Raw genomic sequence first — 17514 nt, forward strand, 5'->3', positions numbered from 1 at the left:
TTAGTATGCACCTAGGGAGTTATATGCATGAAATTATACTAAGTCAGGTATTACTAACTCTGAGACAGCCTATAATAGAAAAGGATCACAAGGAACTTCAAGGTCATCTATCCTACTATTGCTAAGACTTTGTTAAACTAAGCACTCCAAACCATGTGCTTATCATTAGGAGACTATTTCAAAACATCTAAAGTTCAGCTCTTCTAATTTTTAACTGAATTTAACACTTTTCCTTGGTTCAAGTCCATTACTTTGGCTTCTCCTGTAGTGATCAGAATTATATGAAAATATTCCATCACCTCTGTTCTTAAACATCTTGTATTTTAGATGTACTTAATATACAAGTATTGACCAACCTCCATTAAAAGGATTTATGTTGATTTGGGCAGCCCAGGTGGCCTAGCGGTCTAGCGCTGCCTTTGGCCCAGGGCATGGTCCTGGAGACCTGGGATCGAGTCCCACGTCAGGCTCCCTGAATGGAGCCTGCTTCTCCCTCTGCCTGTGTCTCTGCCTCTCTCTCTCTCCCTGTGTCTCTCATAAATAAATAAAATCTTTTTTTTTTTTTAAGAAAAAGAGGATTTATGCTGATTTGGATGGATTTGTCAGTCCACCCACGTACCCTCACCTCATCCCCTTGATGAGCAGTAGTATAAATTTCATGAGTGTTATCCAGGTTTAGGGTATGGCAGGTGGCCAGGAAACTATAAAATAACTGGTTCAAACATGCATGGAATCTATGACGTTGGTTGGCTACATAAACATGATTCTCTAACCAACAAAGCAAGCCTGTATAAGAGAAATTTTTAAAATGGCATTGAAAATACAGATATATACACACAGAAGTTTAGGAAAATGTACTCTAAAGTACTACTAGCGACTGTTAAGGAATGGTAGGTTTATTGGTGATTCTTTTCTCCTGTTCTTTAAATTTTTCTTGAAAAAAAGATGCATTACTTTGGTGATTTAAATGTATTTTAAATATATATTAATACAAGAGAAGGAACATATAAGTAATGGAGCTAGAAAATGGATGTTATTAGCTATGAAATAGATCACTATGTAGATGTCAAAATTTATATAGATCTATAGATGTACATGATAAGGTGTTAAATACGAAACAAAAGAACATATTGTGTAGAACGATTCCCATTTGAAAAAACCTGATGTACGTATACCTATATAGATATACAAATTTACTTAAACATAGGGAAAAGTCTAGAAGGATATAAAAATGGAGGGTGAATTATCTTTGTGGGTAAGATTAGAGTAGAGAGTACTCATTTTTTATTTAATATGCTTCTCAGTTGCTTGAATTTAAGGGCAGGCGTACCTTTGTAATTAAAAATAATGTTTAGGGATCCCTGGGTGGCTCAGTGGTTTAGTGCCTGCCTTTGGCCCAGGGCATGATCCTGGAGACCCGGGATCAAATCCCGTATCAGGCTCCCTGCATGGAGCCTGCTTCTCCCTCTGCCTGTGTCTCTGCCTCTGTGTGTGTGTGTGTGTCTATCATGAATAAATAAATAAAATCTTTAAAAAATAATAATAATTTTTAGAAAATATAAGAGACAACAATAAAATTAAAATGGGGGAAGAGATGATGTATAGTGTTTTCTCGGGAAATGAATGATAGAATTCTTGTATTCCTTCTTAGCTAGTCATATATATAACATACATGTGCATTAGATTATATAGTCTATACACTTAGTCCTTTGTGTGTGTTTGTATATGTGGACACTGAGATGGAATCCAGGTCATTTTAAGTAAACTTTATTTTTATTTTAAAAACAGGGAGGTAAATAACTAGAGTAATAAAGGTCCTTCTCATTTTTTAACTCAAGTGAACAATTAGTCAAGTCCTAGTGAAGCCCCATTTCACTAGGATGAAATTAGGACATTTCATCCGCTGTCTGTGGAATGGCTAGTTCATCACTGACTCCAATTTTATATATGAATATATTATATATGAAAGCTATTTTACCTATGGAAAAAAAAGTTTGGCATTGACTGGCATATAGCAAATACAGCAGGAACCTGAATGTAAGCAATTAACCTGAATCACATCCATTACTATATGCAATGTAAATACAATGCCATTTATTTAAAATCACAAAACAGTAAGAGGAAAAACATTATCTCAACACTATAGACATTCTCCAAAAAATGTCAGCCTTTAAAAAGGTACATAATCCAGGCCTTTACGCAGCCAAAAGCCTGCCAAATCATTCCTACTCTCAAGTTAAAAGCCACAGAACTGGCCCTCTACATTTTAAACTCATACCATGGCCTGAAGAAATTGCTACCTGGAACGATATTTCCACCCTTGGTAGTACAAAGGGGCTCTGCCTGCCAATCTCACAGCAGTAGATGTCTTTAATCGCTGCCAAACATTCTTTGATACCATGTAGGTCTTCCCTATATTCATGGCCCTGTTGAGGGAGGCCAGTACTGTGCACAAAGTACAAATCCACCATGAGAGCTTACTTATTACTTCACCCACACATCTCCTGTCTTCTATCTTACATATTATCAATCTCTTACTCTACAACAATTCCCTTCACCCTCCTTTCACTCACCACCACCCACATCCAAGGAAAATAGATTTTAGTTTTGAGTAATAGAAGAAGTAGTGTCTATAAGGAGATGGACCAAGACAGGTATTCAGGACCTATGGGAAATAGATGCCCTGGGAAACTGTACAAGGATATTGTACACTGCGCTAATTCCCTTTGAAAACCCCCTGGCTCAGCTTCAGACAGGTAATAGAATGTTACTTATTGATGCTCTGAATCAGCCTTCAACATTTGATTTCCACGTCATCTTCCTCAGCAATGACGATTCACTCAAAGTTAGTACTGAGTTAAAATTACTTTGACATGAACTACAAGATGTGGAATCAGCACCTCTTAGATTTACTTTTTCTCCATGAAATAGGAAAAAAAAAGTGAAATGAGAATAAAGATGTCACCATGAGGAATGGGATAGGTAAAGAGGAAAACAGAAGCATTGAATCTCTTTTAAAAATGTGGGAGCTGTTTCTGTCAGGAATAACATGTTACATAATTTGCGTTTCATGAATCAGCAGTTTAGTCAGTAATTTACATGAATTAAAAAAAAGAGAGAGAAAATATGAGGATTCGAAAAGGTAAAGTGGTTTCTGAAACAAGGCAGGTTTCAAAAGTATTTTATTCCACCCCCACACAGAAGAATGTTGACAGGCAGATGACTCAGTCTGGCTTCATTAAGGGCTTCTTACCACCTAATATCCCTCATGGGAGAGGCCACCCCATCTCTCTTTTTTCCATATCCTTCTCAATTCCTCCCTGCTGGTAATGGCCATATTTTCCTCTCTAATTGAAGGTTAACCATCTGCAGGTCACATACTTTAGGATACAGAGATTATGCTCAAAGGATATAAATAGTTGAGGGTTTTTTGTTTTTTGTTATAAAAAGACCCTTTAGGAGCACCTGGCTGGCTCAGTTGGAAAGCATGGGGCTCTTGATCTTGAGGTTGTGAGCTCCAGCCCCCTGGTGATTATTATTTAAATAAATAAAAATTTTTAAAAAGATACTTTATGCTAAAGTATTTACAACATCTCAAAAAACACAGCAGTAGAAGTGCCAGATGCTACAAAAAAAGACAATACCTATAATCATTGTGTTTGAACCTGATCATAAATCTAAGTAGCTAAATTGAGTTCACTGACACTGAAAACCTACAGTGATTTGTAGTCCTTAAAAATGACCTTCAGGGACACCTGGGTGGTTCAGCAGTTGAGCGTCTGCCTTTGGCTCAGGGCTGATCCGGGGATCCAAGATCCAGTCCCATATCAGGCTCCTTGCATGGAGCCTGCTTCTCCCTCTGCCTGCCTGTCTGTCTGTCTGTCTGTCTGTCTCTCTCTCTCTGTCTCTCATGAATAAATAAATAAAATATTTTTTTAAAATGACCTTCAATGAGCAGGGAGAGATAAGGAAGTTGTCAACACAAACAATGAAACCATATGTCCAATCTAAACTGTCTTCAAATCAGAGGAAAAAAGAAGGATGTTTGAGAAGAAAACAAAACAACCAATCTTTTTGCTTTTTCCAAAACCAGAGTTAAGTCCTAAGAAATGAATCTAAAAGGCACTCTCCTTTCTTTTATAGAAAAGATGTTTGTTTTATCACATACTGTTTGAAATAACAGGGACATTGGTATAGGCCGGAAAATCTCTTAGGCATAAATCAATATGGTATTTGAGAAGCATAATGTTTGGAAAGACCAAGAAATCTGAAGTCATTTGGAGTCATTCATTCCACAATGTTTACTACAGGCTGGCACATGCCAGGCACTGTCCACACACCTGCTCTCTTTTTAAGCTCTCTCCCCCACCAGCTTACAATCCTGGCTAAGGCATTTTAACATTTCTATGCCTCAGTTTCCTCATCTGTAAAGAGAGGAATAAAAAATGGCTGCCAACTTCCCACATGTACTTGGAAGCACTCTGTAAACCATCAAAGTGTTGTCATTTCACTGAACTGAATTCATGAACGCCACTATCTGTTGTACCAAAAATTATATCAGAGGAAAAGTGAGCCTTCCTGCTTCCAGGAGACACTTCATAATCTTGTTAAATAAGGCTTATAGCTCCATTTAATCATCTTTCTGGAAATTTAAATGGGAGATAGAAAAAGCTAGAAAGAGAAAGCTAGTATGACATGCAGATTTTGATAACCAGCATAATGATAAGAACCATGATTCATCATTTTGGGTCTCTACCAATCTGGCCATCAGGCCAAGAACTCATTTGAAGAAGCTACTTTATTCTGGAAAAATATTCTCTCTGTATATCTGCAAATCACAAATTAGACATCTACCAGGTTGAGGATCGACTCAACATTACCAACACCAAATGACACCAAAATCACAAAGCATTATTTTGTTATGTTGATGTGTACAAACAAAAACAGTCTATTTTATAGTACATTTCACTAAACTATGGATTCATCAACTGTCCCACATATTAGGAACAAAGCTCCTTTTAAAAGCAAAATTAGGCTCAACGTAGTGACGGTTGAAAAAGGGGGAAGTTCTGGTCTCTCCAGAGTTACCTAAGATGGGTACTAGGGTGGATAAGAAAGACTATCTTATAAACGATGCTAGGGATCTGGTGATCTGCAAGGAAGAGATCTCATTCCTGTAGCTCCAGACTCCCTTCCCCCAGGGAGTGAAGGGGTGGCGGCCTGTCTTACAGGAGTGGTAGCCAAGTGCGCCAGAAGGCACACCCAGTCCTAAAATATGCCTGAAACTTCCTCTAATGTTTCTAGCTCTTGCAATGACATTTGGGGAACTGAAGTGTACACAACCTCTTCGCTGCCAGAACCGCTATAATTTAATATTTTGAGTTAACAACTTGAGTTAATATTTACAAAACACTAAGAAGGAGCCCAAGCACGTAGTAAGAGCCGCTTAAGTGTTTATTAAGTAAATAAGTCACTTCCCAGATTGGCTGGGTACGTCCTCAACCTAGAGACAAAAGAGAGAATCCAAACACACAACGGTCTAATATTTTCAATAAAGATGTGGGAATTACGGGGCCCTATATGTTCTCCCGCATTTCAAGCGTGCCTGCATCTCAACTACACCAGTCTTTTGCGCAGGACCAAAATCCTAACTCACAGTTCAGAAGTCACTGTGCAAAGAATTAAATGATGAAAGAGTTGAAGTCTCAGGGGATGAATTCTCTTTTCCATTTTCCCAGCTAACCACCACTAAAGATGACAAACCTAAAAATCTCAAGCCACTCTAAAGGGGACGTGTCAATACTAAAGCTGTGGGAAGCAAGAGAGCCGGAGTCACCTTAAAAGAGACGGGAAGGGTTTAAAGCCCGGAGAACCTGAGGGTCCTCACGCCTCGGTCTCCTGGTCCGGCCCGCTGGCAGCAGGTTAATGACCGCCGCGCGGTCCACTCCCGGGGCCTCCGCCGTCCGCGAGCCTCCAGGTGACGCACCCGCCTCTTCCCACCTCAGGGGGGGCGGTCGCCCACCCTCCGGACGCCCCGCGACGCCGCGCAGCCGCGCGCGGGTTAACTAGGTCCGTCCACCCTCACGGCTCGAGCGTTTAGGAATCAAAAAAAGCAGAATCTGAATTCACCTCGAGGAAACCCAGACCGCAGACTCTAAGAGTCGGGGGGCTGGGCGGGGGCGTTGCTTCTCGCTTTCCTCGGAGCTGTTCAGGCTGAGGGGTCGCGGGAGCCGCGAGAAGACCCGGGAAAGTCACGTTTGCTGGGAGGCGCGGCGGCAGTCGAGGCCCGGGCGGCGCTCGCCCCGCTCCGCCCCGTCTCGCCCGCCCGGGGGCTCCCCTGCGGCCCGGACGCGCGCGGCCCCTGCGGCCGGCCCACCCGCCCCGGTCGCGGCGGCCCCGCACCTACCCCGCTCGGCGGTGCTGCCTCCCGGCGCTACGGGCGCCGGGCCGAGCGCACTCGCGTTGCCTCCTTCCCCGGGGGGCCGCCGGGCGCCGCCGTTTCCTCCCTGACGCGTCACGGCGGCCCGCGGCTCCTCCCGCAGGGTGCCGGGCGGCCCGGGAGAGCCGGGCGGCGGGCGGGAGGCCGGGAGGGCGCCCGCGCCCCGCTGGGGCTGCAGCTCGGGCCCGCCGCGGCCGCGCCGCCGGAGCCGCTCGCTGTCGTCCCCGCGGAGCCCGGCCACCGCGCGCGGTCTGGCGGCCGCTTCGCCGTGTGCGCGAAGTTCAGGGGACGCGGGTGGATCCTGTCTGGAGGCTGGGGCTCCTCGAGGTTTCCTGCCGCCCGGGAGCCGCGGAGCCGCGGAGCCGGCGCGCCCGGGGGAGCCGACCCGGGTCGGCGCGGGCAGGACCGCCCGACCCCGCCGAGTGAGGAGCCGCCCGGCGGGGGCCTGGTGGGCCTGCGGCGGGCTGTGAATCGGAAACGCAGGGAAGTAGCGAAATAAGCACCCAGATAATGTAGTGTGAGAGCACAGTGACTGCGCTTCATTTAGCGTTATTGGAAGTTTTCTGCCTTTTCTCCCTCCCCCCCATCAGTAACGTTTTGGCTTTTGTGTTGGTAGTTCAGAAATTGGCGGATCCTAGGGACAGGGAAATTTCCTTTCCACGCATTTTCCAGAGCTACTTTTTGTTTGTTTGTTTTGCGCTCCCATTCATCTCCAAGTCAGCTGAGGTCACACTTGACAGTTTCTGATTCTTTAAATATAGAAGTTGCATTTTACTGGTCTCCTTTTTTTTTTTTTTTTTTTTCCCAAATAAGATAAAGAGAGGTAAAGAAGGTGAGTGGAAAACTAAGATTTGCATGATTTCAGGGGGCGTGGAATAAAGTAGGATTTTGAAGCAGAGTGAGGGTGTCGTTTGCTCCGCAACACTACTGGAGTTTAAGTTGTATCAGATAAACCACTTGAAGATCCACTCAAGCAACTATATAGAGATTACTATGCCTATATCCTGTTTTAGATTTTGAGGCAATGATCTATACTTCAGATCATATGATTCCAGGGACTATGCCATAAATCTATGAACAAATAAACTTCCCAAGGAAATTAGAAGAGCCAGCATTTATGTGTGGCTTCTCTAAATTCAGGGGACATTTGGGGATCCCTGGGTGGCGCAGTGGTTTGGCGCCTGCCTTTGGCCCAGGGCGCGATCCTGGAGACCCGGGATCGAATCCCACGTCAGGCTCCCGGTGCATGGAGCCTGCTTCTCCCTCTGCCTGTGTCTCTGCCTCTCTCTCTCTCTGTATGACTATCATAAATAAATAAAAGAAAAATAAATAAATTCAGGGGACATTTCCTTATGTTTTAAAATAATACTCACAAATTTAACCCACAGGTAAAGGTAAGCATATTCATTTGTAACGTCCATTAGCGCAGTATGGCCTTCTCCTTCTTAAAATGAATTGTGAATCCAACATTTTTATACTTCAAAACATAATAATCCTGCAGGACTTTGTAAACAATGATTTTTCAGTAGCATACAGAAATGGATGTAAAATACAGTAGATACAAACCAGCGCATTGCAAGGGTCCTCTGTGTGTTTTCACTGTGATCCACACAATGAGGCACAGAGAAGCTACAGAATTTCTTCCCTTGTAACAAAATCAACAAGTGATCAGTCTCATAATTAAAACCATATTGACAGTGCTGAAAAATTTCTCAGACAGAGGGTAGTTTTGTGTCAATAACTCCAAATGAGGGGACGCCTGGGTGGCTCAGCGGTTTAGCGCCTGCCTTCCGCCCAGGGTGTGGTCCTGGAGATGCAGGATCGAGTCCCACGTAGGGCTCCCCGCATGGAGCCTGCCTCACCCTCTGCCTATGTCTCTGCCTCTCTCTCTGTCTCTGTGCCTCTCAAGAATAAATAAATAAAATCTTAAAAAAAAAAAAAAAACTCCAAACGTAGTGACATCATTCTGGTGTTAGAGATACATATATACTTGGCTATCACATTTCAATTTCCTTCCTTCCTTCCTTCCTTCCCTCCCTCCCTCCCTCCTTCCTTCTTCTTAAAAAACAAACATCTGGGAGCCATTACATTTCCAGAATAAATCTGTCTTCCTGCTATGAAGAACACACACGTACATACATGCATACACACCACCTCCCACAAAATTTTAAGACAAGAAGATGGGTGAGCCACATCCAACTGATAAATTGGGTATTTTGCATTTATAATCTGAGAGCTGCCATTTGCTAGCTTGAGTTTCCAGAATACTAGAGGTTGTAAATAAATATACTCACCAACTTATATTAAAGGGCTTTTTCACTTAAAATTAATTTTAAAGTCACACTTTAAGGCTGATCACTTTGATTAATCATATTAACCTATAGATATAGATCATATCTCCATGTTCCATTATGTTTCCAATTTATTGTAAAATTGTAAAAGAAAAGTTGTTGAATGTTCAGCTAAATGTTTAGCTGATATTTATGCTTTTATAAAAGGTTTCATATAAATAAAATTTAAAAACAAAGTTTTTTGTTTAGACTATGGGTTCCAATATTTTGTTTGGAAATAGGACTCTATTCATGCAGATAGGGCAAATATTTTGTTCAACTATATGTAGAGATTATGAGGATAAACTTTGGAATTGGACAGACTCAAATTCTGGCTCTGCCACTTTCTACTTTGGCCAAATTATTTTACCTCTCTGAGTATTGGTTTCACCAGTAACATAGGATAATAGTACTTTTCTCTCTTCAGTGAAACAGAGATAATAATAGCGCTTATCTCATGAAATTGCTAGGAGGATCAAATGAACTTGGTAGAATGTCTGGGACATAATATCAATTGATTGCTATTGTCATCATCATTATTATTAGCTCTAACACGAATATAAAAATGCCAGTGCTTTATATTCCTTTTCTACTAGTATAAAGAATGGTCAAATTTTAGAGTTTTGTATTGGCGTTTGTTTTGTTTTGTTTTTTTGTAGAGGTCCTAAAAATAACAAGAAAAAATTATAGTAGAAATACTAAGATATAGTTATGTTCAGAACTTTAGAAAATTAGACTGGCAATACTGTAAACTGTTGGTCTAAGCATTAAAAATAAAAACAACCATCTGACAAAATACATATTTTTTTAGGTAACATATTCCAATAAGATAAGTGCCTGATTTTCACCTATTTTTCACAATGGAAAAACTTTTCCCTTTTTATATCATAACGAAGTCCTCTATTTTTTTAAAAAAAGATTTTATTTATTTATTTGACAGAGAGAGAAAGCACAAGTAGGCAGAGTGACAGGCAGGGGGAAAGGGAGAAGCAGGTTCCCTGCTGAGCAAAGAGCCTAATGCAGGCTCCATCTGGGGGCTCAATCACGGGCTTGATTGGAAGAATCCATCCAGGGGCTCCATCGAGGGCTTGATAGAGGGCTCTATCCCTGGACTTTGGGATCATGACCTGAGCCCAAGGCAGACACTTAACTGATTGAGCCACCTAGTTGCCCCTCAAGTCCTCTATTATTTTTATTTCTTTCACTGTAACTTTGGAAGAGTTGAGGAGTGTTAACAATATAAGAAATCTCACTTTCCATAGGGAGAAAATTTGATAAAATAACAGCTATGGGACCTGAATGGCTTCTATTTATAAGTTAGTTGGTAACAGAAGTGGGGGCCAGCATTTGTGAAAATACTTGTTTTACAGCAAATAAATCGAGAAGATCAGAGAAGTAAGAACAGTGCTACCAACCACGTGATTACAAAAGCAAAGATGTTTTTGATTTGTATTATTTGTATTGATTTCATAGCACCTTTTCGTTCATTCTACTACAAACTCATCTCCTTAAGTGAGTCAGACACCAGGAGCTGTTGCTATAGTTTCCTGCTATGTTTATCCTTTGGTATACCAATTGTAGCATCCCACAGCTTCAAAAAAAGAAGACTACCTTCCATTCTTGGGAAGGTAGTTTAGGGATAGTCCAAGCCATGAATTGGCTCAGGAAATAGTTAACCTGAAAAGCCTGCTGTAATATAGGTAAGAATATAAGAATTAAAGTGACCAATTTATTGAATTTTGTGAGCAAATCAATTTAGTAAAACACAAAGCCACCCAAGGTATAGTTAGAAAAACTCAGATATTCATGGGAGCTGAAATTGATACTGGTTTATACTGCCTTGGCACAGAGCCAAATTAACTTGTTTCCTTCATCTAGAAAATGGTTCAGAGTGTACTCATTTTGTGTGTTGGAGGTGGGAATGACCCAAAGCTCAACATCTTTGTTGGGCCGAATTAGCCATGTTCAAACTCAAAACTGAGGTGCTTGAAATCCAAGTGTGTTTTGTAACAAAACACACTTTTTTTTTTTTTTAAGATTTTATTTATTTATTCATGAGAGAGAGAGAGAGAGGCAGAGACACAGGCAGAGGGAGAAGCAGGCTCCATGCAGGGAGCCTGACGTGGAACTCGATCCTGGGTCTCCAGGATCATGCCCTGAGCCGAAGGCAGGAACACTGAGCGACCCAGGGATCCCAAGAAAACTATTTTAAAGCAAGACTACATTAGGGTCATATATAAAGACTTTTAGATCACAGGACTTTTTCACTTTCTATATTAGACTCCTGAGAAAAACCAAGGGGAAGTGTTAAGAGATCAGAACCCTTAAATTGCTGGCACAGCTTTTTGATGAAAAGTTGCTAGAAATTACTTTGAATCTTGCTAAGAACATTAATTATCTGAAGTAAAACTATTATCCTTCTCTACTAAGGAGATTAAGGAAAACTCATTTTCTTCCAATCTAGTTATTATGAGTATCAAGAACAAAATACAAATCACTCTTTTTTCTTTCATTTTTTTTTTTCCTGACTTTTGTTTGGATAGTCTGTTACATACATAAACTACGTCTGTTAATGGTTGACCATAACGTACTTACATAAGTTGTGTCAGCAGTTACTACATTCCTCAGAGAATCATATTAGGCCTTTGAGCTCAAACCTACTAGGTGGACTTTGAAGATAACAATTATTTTAGTTGCTTATCAGTAGTAAATAATACCTTTTCTTAAACACTAGTCATTTGGTGACTCAGTTACTTACTGTTAATTATGTACAATTAATGATTGAGCCTATTTCAAATGCAAAGGCTTAATAGCCTCTGGCTTAAAAAAGTGTGTTGCTGTTATTTCTGCAACTAATTCTCAAAGGCATCTGTGTCTGGCTCAACCAGATGTGTCAAAGACTTAAATAGACTTTAAGGGATTATAACTCTTCATATACTGGAAGACCCTTAAATTCTTCAGGTTTTCTAGAATAAACAACTACAATTCTTTTAACTTTTTTTCACACCTCTCTTGTTTTTAATGTTTTATGACTCTCATATGAATTCTTTCCAAATTCTTCACATTCTTCTTTAGATGAGATGCTCAGTATGAGACATGGAACTCTATAAAGGATCAGGTAAGTCCTTAGTACAGTGAGAGCATTCTCTCACAGCTCTTCAATTCACACTCCTATACTGTAACTTAGAATTATTCTCATATTTAAAATTACTTTTCGTCATTTTCAGATTTTAAAATCTGAACTTCAAACGCTCTTTTGGCCTACTTATGTTTTCTTGCATTATATTGGAGAGGTTGTTTTGATTATCCCTATACCTATTTTTATCAAAACTGTTCTTCTCCTGGATGATTTTGAATTTCATCATATTTGTTAAGTCAAAAAACATGGAAGGCATACATCCTAAGAGTGCTCAAGACAATCTAATACAGTTCAGGAAGAAAATACTCCAAAGTCTATTTGTTTTATCTAAAAAGAAAGAAGTAAACTTTTTAAAAAAAATTTATTTATTTATTCAAGAGAGACACACAGAGAGGCCGAGACACAGGCAGAGGGAGAAGCAGGCGCCCTGCGGGAAGCCTGATGCAGGATTCAATCCCAGGACCCCGGGATAACCACCTGAGCCAAAGGCAGCCACTCAACCACTGAGCCACCCAGGTGCCCCAAAACAAATCCTTTCAATAGGATCTATATAATACTTTGTACTGAGATGGAGATTAATCATAGAAACTCTTTATCTTCTACTGAAGTATTCAGGATACTTAGAGTTAAAAGCATTGCTTCTGCATACACACTTTTGGGTCTGACCATAGTTCTACCATCACCAGCCATGTAATCCTGGGCAAATTATTCAACATCTCTGAGGTTTAGTTTTCTCATCTGTAAATTGGAGAGCATAATGGTATCTACTGCATCAAGTTGTTTGAGGATGATGTGAGCTAATATATAAAAATCTACCACCAAAATAAGCACTACATAAGCATTAGCTATTATTACTACTTAAAAGAATAAATATCAAGATGAATGACACAGTTCCTCTTAAAAATACAAAGGATCGAGATTTCCCTACCTTTTCTGTGACTAGTATTTTCCTTTCAAGGGAAAGTTTTACCATTGAATGAGTAAGTAACTCCATCCACCTTCTCTTTAAGTATACATGTGTTTTTGAAAGAAATACTATGGAGGGAATGTTTGAAAATGATGTTTAGAAATATTTCTTACCCGTGTGTAATTTCATTGTGAGAAAACGTGTGTGTGTGTCCTTTTAAAACTTTCATATACGGGCAGCCCAGGTGGCTCAGTGGTTTAACGCCGCCTTCAGCCCAGGGCCTGGTCCTGGAGACCCGGGATCGAGTCCCACGTTGGGCTCCATGTATGGAGCCTGCTTCTCCCTCTGCCTGTGTCTCTGCCTCTCTCTGTATCTCTCTGTGTCTCTCATGAATAAATAAATAAAATCTTTAAAAAAACTTTCATACATACATACTTAAAAATTTTGGAAACACAATTTTCAATTTCTTTAAATATTTTCCAAATAATTTCAGTGGGCCTTAAACTAATTAAAATGCAATGCCTTTAAATTAGTTTGCAAGAATTGCTGATCGATAGCAGAGAAAATGCAAATTTCCTAGTAAGACTTCAACAAAAACCTTTGCAGAACTGGTTGATGAGATTGAAGAAGAAAATGAATAACAGGTATAGAAACAAGAATGTATTTCTTCAATTTAAATCTAAATATTTTTGAAGTATCTTTTTCAGCTATGACAGCTATTAAAATATAATATCAGAATAAGCTAAACTTCAAACCAGATCTTCAAACCAGATCTTCAAATCACTGTATCAGAAGATATTAAACCAAGATTTTACAAAAGTTCCAAGTAATAAAGCATCAAATGGAAGCAAAAAGGCTTTTATACTATTAATAAAATGTCAGAAAATTATTTAAAGTATATTATCTCATGTTTTAAAATTTGGGGTTTCTGTTTTACAGCGTGTGCAATATATTAGTATAGGAGATCACAATATGTAATTTATATGTGTGTCCATGCTGATTTGGTGTCATCTGAGAATTTAATGCCTTTTGTTCTCTTTATTCTTCATTCAGTAACTATTTGTTGAGTACCCAGTGTATGCCAGGTGCTGTGCTAGGCTCAGAGAGGTAGAAATTAAAAATTTAATCCCCACCCACAGAGTAGTTTAAATCACTTATGAAGCATATAATAAAGAACTGTTCCCACAGCTAATGTTCATGGAATCACCTATTTCTCAGCTTCTTCCTCGATCTCCACTCCTCGTCCTTGGCATAGATCATGATTTGCTGTGGACTGGGATTTGAATTTGAAACTGGTCATTCGAACACCCACTTAGTTTTTATGTAGTTTAAATAAACTATTTATAACTTATTTTCTCTTCTAGATATCTGCAAGGTGCTTTTTATGCAATCATATGTAAATATAAATATCACTGATTCAACAAACATTTCCTCTTCAAAGCACCGTGTTAAGACAGTCGGAAGGTTCAATGTACAAACAATGCATTGTGCTTTCAAGGGAATTTCATATCCTTGACAGAAAATGAAAAAAACACACTAATTTTTTCCTTATGCCATGTGGAATTCTTTCAGTATTGAATGCATTCCTCAGTACAATAGTCTTTTTAACTATCTTACCACTTTTGCCTGCTGTGTTTCTTCAAGCCTGATACCATACTGTTTGAAAGTTTTACAAGCATGCTATTTGGCCTCAACCACCTCTTTAAAATTTTATCTCATTACTTATAATTTCAACTCATGACTGAGATAAATTACTTTTAATTGCTAGTTATTTGCATTAGAGAACAATCATGAAAAACAGGTAGAAGAGAAAGCTGCTAGAAGTTAAGATTATAGAAATTAAACTCCTAACAGAGTTTAGGAGAAACTCTGAGAAATTTTATGAGAAATTAATCTCATAACATTTCCCTAAATAGAAAAAAAATTGGTGATGTAAGGTATTCAAGGCAAGAGGCTGAATCACATAAACTATGTTTAAACTATGCTAATAAGCAGTCATAGTTCACAGTCTTTGGAGGAAACTATATCTGTTTGACTTTTTAAAAACAAGTGGTACTAACAATTTGGAGCATGGTAGGAAAAGTCAGTTGCAAAAGTCTGATAATATAAAATTAAATTTTGAAAAATATAGAGACAATGTCTTTATTTGAATTTTAACTGATACATATATACTCCTTGGGCTAACCCAGTCACCCCCCCCAAAAAAAAAATCCAATTTTCACTATAATAATCATTTACATAGAAAATAGAAAGAAGGGCACCTGGGTTGCTCAGTCAGTTAAATGTCTAACTGTATTTCGGGTGGTGGCAGCCCGGAGACTGGAAGGGCTCAGGTCATGATCTTGTGGTGGGATGAGGCCCCGGGTCAGGCTCCATTTTCAGTGCAGAGTCTGCTTAAGATTCTCTCCCTTTGGCCTTCCCCTACTCAAATAAATAAAATCTTAAAATTTTTTTTTAAATTAAAAAAATAGAAAAATAGCATTTGAACAAATTTCAGTATGGTATAGTGATTAAGTACATGGCTTAAGGGAAAGTAGCTCTGGGTTTGAATTTCACTGCTGCTTACCAGCTCTGGACCCAAGCAAATTTCTTACATTTCTTCAGCCTCAGTTTTCTTATTCATAAAAGTAGTTCCTACTTCATAAGGTTGTTGTGAAGATTAAGGAAGATAAATTCATAGTAATGTACCTACTTACTCAGAAAGATGTACCTCAGAGATATCCACATCCTAGTCCCTGGAACCTGTAAATATGTTACATTACATGGCAAAGAAGTTTGAGTGGACAATATGGATGGGCTTTGAGGCCATTATGCTAAGTGAATTAAGTCAGACAAGAAATGACAAAGACTATATGATCTTACTTATATATGGAATGTAAAACAAAACAAAATGAACTCAGTTAAGAGAACAGATTCGTGGCTGTCAGAAGCAGTTGGTAGGTGTACAATGAGTAAAGGTGGTCAAAAGGTATAAGCTTCTAATTATAAAATAAATAAGTCATGGGATATAATGTCCAGTATGGTGACTATAGTTAATATTGCTGTATTATATACTTGAAAGTTTCTAAGAGAGTAGATCTTAAAATTTCTATAACAAGAAAAGCATACCTATGTGTGGTGATGGCTGTTAACTAGACATATGGCAATCATTTAGCAGTATATGCATATATTGAATCATTATGCTGTATACCTGAAACTAATATAATGGCATATGTTATGTTAATTATACCTCAATTAAAAAAATAATTTTAAAAAAGATTTAAGATTGCAGATAGAATTAAAGTTGCTAATCAGCTGACCTTAAGATAAGAAGAATATCCTGGATTTTCTGAGTGGGTCCAAGTTGATCACAGGGTCTTTAAAAGTGAAGAGGAAGGGGCAGCCTTGGCGGCCCAGCGGTTTAGCACCACCTTCGGCCTGGGGTGTGATCCTGGAGGCCCAGGATCGAGTCCCACATCAGGCTCCCTACATGGAGCCTGGTTCTCCCTCTGCCTGTGTCTCTGTCTCTCTCTCTCTCTGTGTCTGTCATGAATAAATAAATAAAATCTTAAAAAAAAAAAAAGTGAAGAGGAAGAAGGCAAAAGAAGAGTTAGAGAAAAAGATGTCACTATGGAAAGATGGTTGGAGAGATACAATTTTGCTGGCTTTGAAGGCTTTGAAGGGACCTCAAGCCATGGAATATGAGTGGCCTCTAGCATTAGAAAAAGGCAAGAAAATGGATTCACTCATAGAGCCTCCAAAAAAATAAATGCAGCCCTACTGACACACTAATTTTAGCTCAATGGCATGGATGTCAGACTTCAGACCTAGAGAGCTGTAAGACAATACATTAAGTCTCTGAGTTGTGGTGATTTGTTACAACAGCACCATAAAAAGCAAGTTAGATATATAGATATATCAGGAACTCTACAAAAGTTACAGTGTGAGTAAGTGTGGCATATATGGAATTGCCACCACCCCCCAATTTTGGAAAAAGGCCAAATCACAAACTTTTTCATTTTTGTTTTCTTTATATAACTGATTGCAAGAGTTTGACTTACCATGCCATAGGATTATTCTCCAAGCAATAGAAGTACTGTTGGCTAATAGCTTAACCCATTATGTTTCCTTGATGGAGGCAGATGACAATTATAGAATATAAATTTTACCTAAGTACTATCTGGTTTCCTATGTTTTCTTTTTTCTTTCTTTCTTTCTTTCTTTCTTTCTTTCTTTCTTTCTTTCTTTTCTTTCTTTCTTTCTCTCTTTTTTTTTAAATTTTATTTTTTCATGAAATTCTACCCCTCCAACATGGGGCTCAAACTCATGACCCCCAAGATTAAGAGTCACATGCTCTACCAACTGAGCCAGCCAGCTACCCCCAGTTTCTTATATTTTTATTTGTATCTAGACACTTGAGAGTATCACACAAATTAGTTATGAATTGACCATGCTAGAGACTTATAAGAATAGCCCTGTCATCTCCTGAGAGGTGAACTCAGAGGTTGTCAAAGGAGGCAGGGCACACTCACTGAGCCCTTCCTGCCTCTTCTTGGCTCTATCAAAATCATGTTATGTATATTATTAACTTTATTTATTTTTTTAAAGATAGATTTATTTATTTATTTATTTATTTATTTATTTATTTATTTATTTATTTTAGAGAGAAAGACCTTGAGCACACGAAGGTGAGAGACAAAGGGAGAGGGAGAGAGAATCT

At 39.2% G+C, this 17514-nt stretch overlaps 1 protein-coding gene across 4 annotated transcripts in view; it reads right to left on the bottom strand.

Moving 5' to 3' along the window:
- LOC121498550 (serine/threonine-protein kinase Sgk3) overlaps nucleotides 1–17514 on the bottom strand; it is a 171263-nt gene that overhangs the window by 127191 nt on the left and 26558 nt on the right. Inside the window, exon 1 of one of the 4 annotated variants that reach the window (XM_041768555.1) lies at nucleotides 6407–7579. The exons of 1 other annotated variant lie outside the window; for it this stretch is intronic. The gene's annotated coding sequence lies outside the window, so the exon portion shown is untranslated. Of the gene's footprint in view, nucleotides 1–5836; nucleotides 6071–6129; nucleotides 6378–6406; nucleotides 7580–17514 lie in introns of those variants that run through there. 2 more of the 4 variants (XM_041768558.1, XM_041768560.1) reach the window with 2 other exon arrangements.

Source organism: Vulpes lagopus, chromosome 9 (assembly GCF_018345385.1).
Source record: "Vulpes lagopus strain Blue_001 chromosome 9, ASM1834538v1, whole genome shotgun sequence".
NCBI classification, from domain to species: Eukaryota; Metazoa; Chordata; class Mammalia; order Carnivora; family Canidae; genus Vulpes; species Vulpes lagopus.